The sequence below is a fragment of the Bombina bombina genome, chromosome 1, assembly GCF_027579735.1.
Source record: "Bombina bombina isolate aBomBom1 chromosome 1, aBomBom1.pri, whole genome shotgun sequence".
NCBI lineage: Eukaryota > Metazoa > Chordata > Amphibia > Anura > Bombinatoridae > Bombina > Bombina bombina.
In genome coordinates this window covers 630,282,313-630,296,826 of record NC_069499.1, presented here as the reverse complement: position 1 = coordinate 630,296,826, position 14,514 = coordinate 630,282,313, and positions in this window count along the sequence as shown.

Sequence of the window (14,514 nt, the reverse complement as noted above, 5' to 3'; positions counted from 1 at the left end):
TATTTAATAGCTATTGTACCTGGTTAAAATAGTTACAAAGTTGCCTGTAAAATAAATATTAATCCTAAAATAGCTACAATATAATTATAATTTATATTGTAGCTATATTAGGGTTTATTTTACAGGTAAGTATTTAGCTTTAAATAGGAATAATTTATTTAATAAGAGTTAATTTATTTCGTTAGATTTAAATTATATTTAACTTAGGGGGGTGTTAGGGTTAGGGTTAGACTTAGCTTTAGGGGTTAATACATTTATTAGAGTAGCAGTGAGATCCGGTCGGCAGATTAGGGGTTAATTATTGTAGGTAGGTGGAGGCAACGTTGGGGGCGGCAGATTAGGGGTTAATAAATATAATATAGGGGTCGGCGGTGTTAGGGGCAGCAGATTAGGGGTACATAGGGATAATGTAGGTTGCGGCGGTGTACGGAGCGGCAGATTAGTGGTTAATAATAATATGCAGGGGTCAGCGATAGCGGGGGCGGCAGATTAGGGGTTAATAAATATAACATAGGGGTCGGCGGTGTTAGGGGCAGCAGATTAGGGGTACATAGGGATAACGTAGGTTGCGGCAGTGTACGGAGCGGCAGATTAGGGGTTAATAATAATATGCAGGGGTCAGCGATAGCGGGGACGGCAGATTAGAGGTTAATAAGTGTAAGGTTAGGGGTGTTTAGACTCAGGGTACATGTTAGGGTTTTAGGTGCAGACTTAGGAAGTGTTTCCCCATAGGAAACAATGGGGCTGCGTTAGGAGCTGAACGCTGCTTTTTTCCTGTTTTTTTTTTTTCAGCTCAAACAGCCCCATTGTTTTCTATGGGGGAATCGTGCACGAGCATGTTTTTGAAGCTGGCCGTGTCCGTAAGCAACGCTGGTATTTAGAGTTGCAGTGGCTGTAAATATGCTCTACGCTCCCTTTTTTGGAGCCTAACGCAGCCCTTCTGTGAACTCTAAATACCAGCGGTATTTAAAAGGTGCGGGGGGAAAAAAGCATGCTTAGCTAACGCACCCCTTTGGCTGCAGAACTCTAAATCTAGCCATCAGATAGCTACAATGTAACTATTAGTTATATTGTAGCTAGCTTAGGGTTTATTTTATAGGTAAGTATTTAGCTTTAAATAAGAATAATTTAGTTAATTATAGTAATTTTCTTTAGATTTATTTATATTATATTTAAGTTAGGGGGTGTTAGGCTTAGGGTTAGACTTAAATTAGGGGTTAATACATTTAATATAGTGGCGGCGACGTTGGGGACGACAGATTAGGGGTTAATAAGTATAATGTAGGTGGCGGCGATGTTAGGGACGGCAGATTAGGGGTTAATATTATTTAACTAGTGTTTGCGAGGCAGGAGGTTTAGGGGTTCATATGTTTATTCTAGTGGCGGCGATGTCCGGAGCGGTAGATTAGGGGTTAAAAATGTTATTATAGTGTATAGACTCGTAATAGCAGCGGTAGTGAAAAAGCAGCGTTAGGACCTGTTAACGCTGCTTTTTCAGCTTACAGCAAAACTCGTAATTTAGCCGTAAATTTTATTATTATTTAGCTGCACTATTTGATAAATGTAACATTGGTGTCAGTATAGTAAATTGCTGTTTATCATTTTATGTGCAGTCAGTTACTGGACTAGATTACGTGTGGAGCGCTATTTAGTGCTCCAGCTCGTTTGTTAACTTCGCTAGATGGAGGCTTTTTGCATGCATTGGGTTGTGGTTGTGTATTCTCCCATAGACTTCAATGGAGAGAGCAAACTGGAAAAAAAGCTTACACCCATGCTCGCACGCTAAACCGATCACATTTATTCAAATGCACTAAACCCAACATGAAATATGAATATTTCTCATTCCATTGTTCTCCACATAGAATAATATTCCGATTTTTTCTTAAAGGGACTGTCTACTCAAAATTGGGGAATGGGTAATAAAGAGATTATCTATCTTGTCAAACAATCACAATTCTGGAGTAAACTGTCCCTTCAAATATATATATATATATATAAACACACAGAAATGGAATGCACTCTCAAACTGAACTGGGTGCACATCCTATGACCCTGCAAAATGCAAAGGCCTGGGTGCTCAATATCACTCACAGGCAGCTGCACAATTCCCAGAGATCCAGGCAGTAAACTCCAGGCCAGTCTGGGTGCAAAGCCCATAGGGAAATTTACAAAACATATTAAAACAACACACAGAGGAAATCTGGCACTCACTTTCAAGTACATAGCTAAGATTAAAAGTAAAAATGGAAGAGATAGTTACCACATCGGGCCAAATGGTTTTGGCTGTATTAGGGACCTATGATAAACCTTGATGTGGTTCTTGGGCTTTACCCATTTGGCCAGATGGGTAACTAACTCTTTCAAGTGAGTGCCCGACTTCCTCTGTGTGTTGTGTTAATTTGTTTGTAATTTTCCCTATGGGCTTTGCACCCAGACTGGTCTTGGGTTAAGCGCCTGGGACTCTGGGGACAGCACAGCATGCCTGAGAGTGCTATTGAGCACCCAGGGCTGAGCATTCTGCAGGGTCATAGGATGTGTACCCGGTCCAGTTTGATAGTGCAGTCCATTTCCATGTCTTGTATGTGTCTAGGGAGATTACATAAGGCCTGTGCCCCCTTGGGTGGTTTACAGTTTGTTTGATCGAGATCTTGGATTGTTTGGCTGTATTAGGGACCCAGGATGGGAGAGACCTTGATGTGGTCCCTGGGATTGAACCTTTTAGCCAGATGCGGAAACTAACTCTCCCAGTTTTGCTTTTAATCTTAGCTGTGTGCTTGCAAGTGAGTGCCAGACTTCCTCTGTGTGTTGTGTTAATTTGTTTTGTAATTTTTCCTATGTGGCTTTGCGCCACTTTTTTGTCTCATGTAACAATTAACCAGAGCTCTGAAGTTGCGCTAACCCAATGCGCATTACATTATTTGTACTCTAGCAAACACATTTGCTTTCAACTCATAATAACAATTTCCGTCGCAGACAAAGAGCCGCAAAATACCTCATATTGCCTGCTCTACTAGAACAAGTAGAATACCTTTAGACCTCATATCCAGGATGCAGACATAAGCCCAAATCATTTATCCCATTAAGGCACAACCAATGATAAGGGTGTTTGCTCTTACTCCACTGGTGGTGTCATTGACTACCAATTACATTTTATCCTGAAACTTTTTATAGGAGACTTATTACACAAAAAAACAAAATGCTTCATAAAGGATATTAGTGTCAGGGCCTCTAAGTACACTCATGAAGTCCCTGATGGGGCATGAGTATTGATTTACTTTAAAGTCACATTAAAAGCAAAATCCTTCTATCTTCTTATGACACATAGACCACTGCAGGAGCTTCACTATTCCTACCCTAAGTCCCTTCTTTCCCTGCTGCTATACTGACTTCTGGCCTTCCTAAACTCAGACTGATCTCTGGATTTTGTTTGCTCCAAATGTAAAGCCCAATCTTTACTAACAGTGACTACATTACAAAAGTACTTCATTGTTTTTTGCCTACTTATGCTGTAATTTACCAGTGACGAATCAGAATACATTCTGCATTCTTAAATATGCTGTAATTTGATTGGGCAACATGATACACAGTTATTGGTTGGATCAGTGCAGGAGCTCAATTTCCCCTGGCTTCTAATTGTAGATGTCTAAGGAAAAAACATACTCAGGATTCCTTTAAAAGGGTATATCATTGGACTACTCTAAAATAGCAGTTTTTGTAACAAAATTACATTTAATCTATTATTTGAAAATCCTTTTCAATTCTGTGCTTAATTGCTGATTTATACTGTGCATTTATAAAAAAAAAATCATTTACCCCAAATCACCTGTTTTTCATGCAAAGTGATCTAATATTTAAAACACATTATTAAATACACTTTATTGTCCATGCATTCAATTATTGTAAGCTCTTACACAGTTTTTAAATAATAATAATGTTATATCGTCAATGATCCCCTCCTTTATGTTTCGCTGCTCTTTCTTCTCCTTGGAAAGTAGAAAGGCGTTTATTATTAAAATTACTGCCAATTCATTCTGTAGAATTAATAGGCAATGTGTCATAAAATGTATTGTATAATTCCTAATGAGGGCTTGGAAGAAAAATAATGGAATTCTGTATATTTTTAATAGGGCTTTTTACATGCTAAATAAAGCGCCTCCAATTCAAATCTTTAAAACTTTAACAGAATCATTTCGCTTTTGATTTAGAGATAGACTACAAGTGGAGTGCTAATTTTTCATGTTTGCGGGCGCGTGATAAATAACCAGCCATTATAAGTGGCTTGTTATTGCTACAGTGAGCTCGCTTATAAAATTAAGCAGAGATCAGATCTCTGGTTAATTTGATAAATATGCCCCAAATGCCCCCAAAATACAGTGTAGTGTATTTTATTAAAAAATTAAAATTGTACCATTTTTATTTTTTAATAAAATTACTGCATTAGCAGTATTTTGGGTGTAAAGTTGGCGCTGAAAAGTGCCTTTACATATGCTTATATACAGATATATGTGTTAATATATATATATATATATATATATATATATATATATATATATATACATATATATATTTAAATCTGCTGCCCATCACTGCACGACTTACCCCATCACTGAGCTAGGTTCTCATGCTGTGCCTTAACTTGTTATGTGCGCTGGTATTACTCAGTGTAGCGCTAATATTGCTTGCACGCAAGTGATATTTAGTGATCCACTTGTAATCTGGTCCTTAATTTTTTTTAAAGACATAGAGACAAAGTGCTGATCATTAACACAGGGACAAGAACAAAAATAAGGACAATACAAACATAGGGCTAGATTACAAGTGACAAGCTTACTGTTGCGATATTGGGTTTTTGCACAGTAAACGTAGTGATATTAATCAACCGGAGCCCCAGTTGAAAATACAAGTGGTATCTTACCACTGTATACCACTGTGTCACTCGTGCCCACAGGATCACTTTCAGGCTCCTTAGGTGGCATATCACTACGTGGAATAGTGGCTCAATATAGTGGGAACCCATGGTCACTCATGGGGGTCGATCCGATAAAAATCGTCGCCCGCAAAAGCCGGCGACGCCAAGAATTGCGCGGATTTGGTATCCTATATACGGCGTAAGCTAGAAGTTACGCGTGTATATTTCTGCCGTCGCCCGCAGTTTTTTGGGCCATAGGCAGGTATACCAAACCCGCGCAGTTTGGTATCCAATATGCAGCGTAAGGACTTACGTGGCGAAAATGGAGAAAACTTACTCCATTTTCACCTCGCCACAAAAAGCAGCCGTAAGAAGCCTTACGCTGACTATTGGAGCCCCGTAACTCCCTAAACTAGCTGCTAAAATAAACCTAACACCTAACGCATGCGCAATGTCTATCTCCCTGTCAACCGCGATCCCCCCCCCCCCCCAAATCCCTAATAAAGTTATTACCCCCTAAAACGCCGCTCCCGGACCCCGCCGCCATCTACATAAACTAACCCCCTACTGTGAGCCCCTAAAACCGCCGCCATCTACCTTATCTATCCCGTAATCTGACCCCTTACACCGCCGCCACCTATATAAAAATTATTAACCCCTAATTTAATCTACCTACCCCCGCCGCCAGCTATGTTATCTATATTAACCCTAAGTATATTATAGTTAATATAGTTATTACATTATATATATTAACTATATTAACCCTAATTATATTAGGGTTAATATAGTTAATATAGTTACTATAGTATTTATATTAACTATATTAACTCTATCTAACCCTAACACCCCTAACTAAATTTATATTAAATTAATCTAATTAATTTATAAACTAAAATATTCCTATTTAAATCTAAATACTTACCTATAAAATAAACCCTAAGATAGCTACAATATAATTAATAATTACATTATAGCTATGTTAGGGTTAATATTTATTTTACAGGTAAATAGTTAATTATTTTAACTAGGTATAATAGATATTAAATAGTTATTAACTATTTAATATCTACCTAGTTAAAATAATTACCCAATTACCTGTAAAATAAATCCTAACCTAAGTTACAAATACACCTACACTATCAATAAATTTAATAAACTACTAACATCTATCTAAAAATACAATTAAATTAACTAAACTAAATTACAAAAAAAAACAAACACTAAATTACAAAAAATAAAAAAAAGATTACAAGATTTTTAAGCTAATTACACCTATTCTAAGCCCCCTAATAACATAATAAACCCCCAAAATAACAAAAATTCCCTGCCCTATTCTAAATTAAACAAATTTCAAAGCTCTTTACCTTACCAGCCCTTAAAAGGGCCTTTTGTGGGGCATGCCCCAAAGAATTCAGCTCTTTTGCATTCAACAAATACAATCACCCCCCCATTACAACCCACCACCCACATACCCCTATTCTAAACCCACCCAAACCCCCCTTAAAAAATCCTAACACTACCCCCCTGAAGATCTCCCTACCTTGTCTTCACCACACCGGGCCGAACTCCTGATCCGATCCGGGCGATGTCGTCCTCCAAGCGGCAAAGAAGAAATCTTCCTCCGGCGACGTCTTCCTCCAAGCGGCAGCAAAGTCTTCATTCTTCCGGCGGCATCTTCAATCTTCTTTCTTCGCTCCGCCGCCGCGGAGCATCCATCCCGGCCGACTGCTAAACTTGGAATGAGGTACCTTTCAATGACGTCATCCAAGATGGCGTCCGCCGAATTCCGATTGGCTGATAGGATTCTATCAGCCAATCGGAATTAAGTTAAAAAAATCTGATTGGCTGATTGAATCAGCCAATCAGATTCAAGTTCAATCCGATTGGCTGATCCAATCAGCCAATCAGATTGAGCTCGCATTCTATTGGCTGATCGGAACAGCCAATAGAATGCGAGCTCAATCTGATTGGCTGATTGGATCAGCCAATCGGATTGAACTTGAATCTGATTGGCTGATTCAATCAGCCAATCAGATTTTTTTAACTTAATTCCGATTGGCTGATAGAATCCTATCAGCCAATCGGAATTCGGCGGACGCCATCTTGGATGACGTCATTTAAAGGTACCTCATTCCAAGTTTAGCAGTCGGCCGGGATGGATGCTCCGCGGCGGCGGAGCGAAGAAAGAAGATTGAAGATGCCACCGGAAGAATGAAGACTTTGCTGCCGCTTGGAGGAAGACGTCGCCGGAGGAAGAATTCTTCTTTGCCGCTTGGAGGATGACATCGCCGGAGGAAGATTTCTTCTTTGCCGCTTGGAGGACGACATCGCCCGGATCGGATCAGGAGTTCGGCCCGGTGTGGTGAAGACAAGGTAGGGAGATCTTCAGGGGGGTAGTGTTAGGATTTTTTAAGGGGGGTTTGGGTGGGTTTAGAATAGGGGTATGTGGGTGGTGGGTTGTAATGGGGGGGGGGGTGATTGTATTTGTTGAATGCAAAAGAGCTGAATTCTTTGGGGCATGCCCCACAAAAGGCCCTTTTAAGGGCTGGTAAGGTAAAGAGCTTTGAAATTTGTTTAATTTAGAATAGGGCAGGGAATTTTTGTTATTTTGGGGGTTTATTATTTTATTAGGGGGCTTAGAATAGGTGTAATTAGCTTAAAAATCTTGTAATCTTTTTTTTATTTTTTGTAATTTAGTGTTTGTTTTTTTTTGTAATTTAGTTTAGTTAATTTAATTGTATTTTTAGATAGATGTTAGTAGTTTATTAAATTTATTGATAGTGTAGGTGTATTTGTAACTTAGGTTAGGATTTATTTTACAGGTAATTGGGTAATTATTTTAACTAGGTAGATATTAAATAGTTAATAACTATTTAATATCTATTATACCTAGTTAAAATAATTAACTATTTACCTGTAAAATAAATATTAACCCTAACATAGCTATAATGTAATTATTAATTATATTGTAGCTATCTTAGGGTTTATTTTATAGGTAAGTATTTAGATTTAAATAGGAATATTTTAGTTTATAAATTAATTAGATTAATTTAATATAAATTTAGTTAGGGGTGTTAGGGTTAGATAGAGTTAATATAGTTAATATAAATACTATAGTAACTATATTAACTATATTAACCCTAATATAATTAGGGTTAATATAGTTAATATATATAATGTAATACCTATATTAACTATAATATACTTAGGGTTAATATAGATAATATAGCTGGCGGCAGGGTAGGTAGATTAAATTAGGGGTTAATCATTTTAATAGAGATGGCGGCGGTGTAAGGGGCTTAGATTAGGGGTTAATAATTTTAATATAGATGGCGGCGGTGTTAGGGGCTCACTTTAGGGGGTTATAGATATAATATAGCTGGCGGCGGGGTACGGGAGCGGCGGTTTAGGGGTTAATAATTTTATTAGGTTGCGGCGGGGTAAAGGAGCGGCGGTTTAGGGGTTAATAGCATTTTTATTGTTAGGCTAGTGAGGGGGGATAGAGGATAGAGGGTTAGACAGTGCGGGCTATGTTAGGGAGGCGTGTTAGACAGTGCGGGCTATGTTAGGGAGGCGTGTTAGACAGTGCGGGCTATGTTAGGGAGGCGTGTTAGACAGTGCGGGTGTTTTAGACTTTAGTCAGGTTTTATAGGCGCCGGCAGATTCTAACGTGGCGCAAGTCACTGGCGACGCCAGAAATTTGTACTTACGCAGATTTCTGGACATCGCTGGTTTGTGAGACTTACGGCACGTTAGCATCTGACGGCGACCTATATGGGATAGCTCGAGTTGCGAGCTGAAACTGCGGGCGACGCCGGTTCCCTCGCTTGCGCCGCAAACTGCGATCGATATCGGATCGCGCCCATAATAGGCACATAAACAGACAGTATACGTTTGCTACGTAGAATGTTTAACTATGAATTACCATAATTGGGGACTGATTTGTGAACTAGTACATACAATATGATAATGGGACTTGATTTAAATCAGATTCTACCCTGATGCTTTACCTGTAAAAGTAATAGCCTGCTGATATAAGGAATATTATTCTGAGCTTAGTGAGGATATAGATAAAATGTATGCCATTTGGAGATACATTGAGGTTCTCCATTTTTGGAGTGTGTATATATGTATATAAGTTTGAAATGTAATCATTGCACTAATTGGAGTTGGGGACAAGATACCCCATTAAGGAGGTAGATACACTCACACAAGGGATAATAAGATATTACATTTGAAAATACTGCAGATATGAGCTGCTACACATACACCTGTGCAACGACAATCATACATGATAAAACGGCAAGCATAAATGATGAGGTGTTATTAGACCACCTTATATGATACTCATATGCTGTGTGGTAGTAAATATGGTGCTAGAGTGGCACTTACATAGTTAATTCTTCCCCTGTTTAGTGAGGCTACTATGGTAACTGCTAATAGTAGGGCACATATACACCACGATAACACTGATGTCCTAAATGCAATAAAGTTACAAAGTCTAACCCCTAGATTTAGAGTTCTGCATTAGCCATGAAAACCAGCGTTAAGGGCTCCTAACGCTGCTTTTTACCGCCCGCTGGTATTTAGAGTCAGTCAGGAAAGGGTCTAACGCTCACTTTCCAGCCACAACTTTTCCATACCGCAGATCCCCTTACGGCAATTGCGTATCCTATCTTTTCAATGGGATCTTCCTAACGCCGGTATTTAGAGTCTTGGCTGAAGTGAGCGTTAGAACTCTAACGACAAAAATCCAGCCGCAGAAAAAAGTCAGGAGTTAAGAGCTTTATGGGCTAACGCCGATTTATAAAGCTCTTAACTACTGTGCTCTAAAGTACACTAACACCCATAAACTACCTATGTACCCCTAAACCGAGGCCCCCCACATCGCCGCCACTCTAATAAAATTTTTTAACCCCTAATCTGCCGACCGCACTCCGCCGCCACATACATTATCCCTATGTACCCCTAATCTGCTGCCCCTAACATCGCCGACACCTACATAATATTTATGAACTCCTAATCTGCCCCCCCAACGTCGCCGCTACCTACACTTATTAACCCCTAATCTGCCGACCGGATCTCGCCGCTACTGAAATAAATGTATTAACCCCTAAACCGCCTCACTCCTGCCTCACAAACCCTATAATAAATAGTATTAACCCCTAATCTGCCCTCCCTAACATCGCCGACACCTAACTTCAAGTATTAACCCCTAATCTGCAGACCGGACCTCGCCGCTACTCTAATAAATGTATTAACCCCTAAAGCTAAGTCTAACCCTAACACCCCCGTAAGTTAAATATAATTTTAATCTAACGAAATAAATTATTTCTTATTAAATAAATTAATCCTATTTAAAGCTAAATACTTACCTGTAAAATAAACCCTAATATAGCTACAATATAACGAATAATTATATTGTATCTATTTTAGGATTTATATTTATTTTACAGGCAACTTTGTATTTATTTTAACTAGGTACAATAGCTATTAAATAGTTAATAACTATTTAATAGCTACCTAGTTAAAATAATTACCAAATTACCTGTAAAATAAATCCTAACCTAAGTTACAATTAAACCTAACACTACACTAGCAATAAATAAATTAAATAAATTAACTACAATTAGCTACAATTAAATCAACTAAACTAAATTACAAAAAAACCCCCACTAAATTACAAAAAAAAAAGATTACAAGAATTTTAAACTAATTACACCTAATCTAAGCCCCCTAAAAAAATAACAAAGCCCCCCAAAATAAAAAAATGCCCTACCCTATTCTAAATTAAAAAGTTAACAGCTATATTACCTTACCAGCCCTTAAAAGGGCCTTTTGCGGGGCATGCCCCAAAGAAATCAGCTCCTTTGCCTGAAAAAAAAACATACAATACCCCCCCAACATTACAACCCACCACCCACATACCCCTAATCTAACCCAAACCCCTCTTAAAAAAACCTAACACTAAGCCCCTGAAGATCTCCCTACCTTGTCTTCACCCAGCCGGGTATCACCGATCCGTCCAGAAGAGGGTCCGAAGTCTTCATCCTATCCGGCCAGAAGAGGTCCTCCAGAGGGTCCGAAGTCTTCATCCTATCCGGCCAGAAGAGGTCCTCAAGAGGGTCGGAAGTCTTCATCCAGGCGTCATCTTCTATCTTCTTCCATCCGGAGCAGAGCGGGTCCATCTTGAAGCAGCCAACGCGGAGCCATCCTTCCTCACCGACGGACTAACGATGAATGAAGGTTCCTTTAAATGACGTCATCCAAGATGGCGTCCCTCGAATTCCGATTGGCTGATAGGATTCTATCAGCCAATCGGAATTAAGGTAGGAAAAATCTGATTGGCTGATTGAATCAGCCAATCAGATTCAAGTTCAATCCGATTGGCTGATTGGATCAGCCAATCAGATTGAGCTTGCATTCTATTCGCTGTTCCGATATTTTTTGTTTTTCACATGATTAAGTTTCACATGATATTTTTTGTTTTTCACATGATTAAGTTGTTCTGATGAAGGGGATTTGTACATCTCCGAAACGTTAAAATAAATTTTGGATTTTTTCACCTAAAAGGTTCTGTGAGTGCAGTTAATTTGGAGATATATATATATATATATATATATATATATATATATATACAGTGGCGGCTGGTGAATTTTGAATAAAGCCCCGCCCATCAGATGGCTCCGCCTATTGTATTATATATATATATATATATATATATATATATACATACATATATACAATCATTCAGTGGCCTTCATTCAGTTTTGATATGCCTCCGTTCCTTGCTACTCCCCACTGATGCACCCCCTTAATTTATGTTCCCCATTCTGCTGTAAACCTTGAGCCATTCCCTCCTTCCATTCTATTTAAATGTATTCCAGGAGAGAATTTTACAAAACAATACATGTCACTTTATTTTGCATAATAAATCCATATCAACCTTCATCCAGAATAGTTCCCATTCAGTCCCAATAAAACAGAAGTTGTCACTCAACAGTACTCCATGACCTCCACATTCATTAGATGTTTGGCACCTTCACACGGTGGCCGCATCCCACCATCATGCGGTGCAGTCAGCGTTTACCAGGTACAGCTGCTGAGGGAAGCACTCAATATCCCGGCTCCTACAATGGCTTACACTGTGCAGACCGTGATGGGGAGAGACCGCTCCAGCTTGACACACCATGCCCTAAACGGTCTGATGGAAAGTTAATTGGTGATGTCAAAAAAACATTTTATGGGGCAGACTGGGCATGCGGTAAGTGCTTTCAGGCAGGGCATATTTCCTTAATATTTTAAGCCAACCCTCAAACTAACGCCCCTCCAAAAATATAAATAAAAAAAATATGAACCTAACTGCCCCAACTTAGAATTAAAAAAAATGAATAAAATAAAAAATAGATTATTTTATTACTTTTAATTTATTTTTTTATTTTGGAGCCTCCACTGTTATATATAATTTTATAATTAACATTTTAAACACCTCATTCCAAGCATACATTAACATTCTGACCACACTTTTGGAGCGTCTTAAGGGTCATCGCCTGTAGGCAAAGGACAAAGGAGAAGGAGTGTGTATTTGCAAATATGTTGCAGCTCAGGGGGTGTAGACAGTTTGACCTTTTATAAGCAGGAACTGCACCAGGCCTGATCCTCTTCTACTCTGGAAGATATGCGAGCTACCCTCACTCCCAGATGTTAAGGATGGCGAGTGAGTAATTATGTCTTCCATAGGATTGCTATTATATTTTACTATGGCTCAGACAGGGTTACTTGAGCTGGATAATTTCAGAGATGTTGAAAGGAGTGATGGCCAGGCTACTGAGAAGGGACCAATACTTTACAGTAAGTCATGAGAAACCTCATTGCCTCTGTTTGGGCGGAGCATGCTCCTAGCAGCTTAGAGACAACTAAAGAGTTAAACCCAGCGCTATGTGTGAACACCTATCACTCCTTAAAAGGGTGCCTAGCTGGCCCTAGAATTAGAATAACAAAAAGCAATATAAGGAGCACCTAAAAGAAGGCTAAGGTGAGATATATAACATTAAAAAGGCTACCTTGAATTACCATTACCATCTGTATAAGGGTGTCTCTGTATTCTTAATCTGCAATACGTGTTCCTTAATTCTGTTTTTAAATGTCTAGATGTTTGTCCTACATATTATAGTCCACAGGTACACTGGATTAGATAGATCACACCCTTATTTTGTGACATCTAATTAGCTCTCAAATTTCATATTTCACATTCGTTCTATGGGATGTGAAATTGTTTGTTTGTTTGCAGCTAGGACAAGGGAAGAAACCTCAAATAGTTTTCCCATGTATGTCACTAACTTCATGTTTTATCTGTTTTGTTATACTGGGTGCTAAGGTATTTTTTAAATTATTTGTTTTCCTGTAAATGAACCTAAGTTGGGATGCTTATTTTTCTCCAATACTGTCATCATTCTTAAGTAATGGCCAATGTTTCCTGAAGATATTGTCAATGATGTGTTTATTTTCACTGTATTCTGTGATTTGTGGTATAGTAATCATGCCCTCTTCAAAGTTATTTGAACTTTTGGCTTTCTATTTAATAAGTTCCCTGCGATCATTGTTTCTTACTTCATCAATGAAATGTGACATATACAGTACATCTCGGTCTTACTTGCCACATACAGTTTTATCTAGTTGCATTTACATGGATCCATGTTTTTAATTTGAATTGTATTAACTTTAATAAATGCTTGCCCATTCTTTTAGGTGCTCCTTATATTGCTTTTTGTCATGCTCCTAGCAGCCTCCAGTAGGGCCGCTGACCTCTGGCTGTTCTAAGTAGCTAGGGGCTCGCATGGCACCATCCTATGTTAATTTAATATTTTATCTTTAAAAAACGTGTTGGCATCTGGTCTTTTCTTCGACTCTGGGGCCTCTGTGTTTTTTCATATGGTTGGAAAGTTAATGGGTTTGTGTTAAGGTATGAGAGATATTTTACTCTGGGAGTGACCGCACTAGGACTATAATCCCTTATGTAAAAATGGTAATTAAGCTTACCCTTAAATCAAAAATAAAGTAATGTAGGTATGTAATAAAAACAAATTGACTCATTCAAGCACTTACAAATGTAACTCTAAAGATGGGTAAGGCTTTAAAAAGTTAAAAATTCCCCCCTGGTTCTTATTTTGGTATTTTTAATGTGTTAAGTAGTTGGTTTTTTTTTGGGGGGGGTTATATTCAAATTTTCCTATTAGCATGGGGGCAGGAACTCCTTGCATGATGACTATATATATATATATATATATATATATATATGTGTATGCATGCATGTATGTATATATGTGTATGCATGCATGTATGTATGTATGTGTGTGTGTATGTATTTATGGATGTATGCATGTATGTATGTATGCTTGTATGTATGTATATGTGTGTGTATGTATGTGTGTGTATGTATGTATGCATGTGTGTATATGTGTGTGTGTATGTATGTATGTATGCATGTATGTATATATGTGTGTATGTATATATGTGTGTATGTATGCATGCATGTATATATGTGTGTATGTATTATGTATGCTTGTATGTATGAAGAACTCCGCACTCACTTGATCAATCCAGCA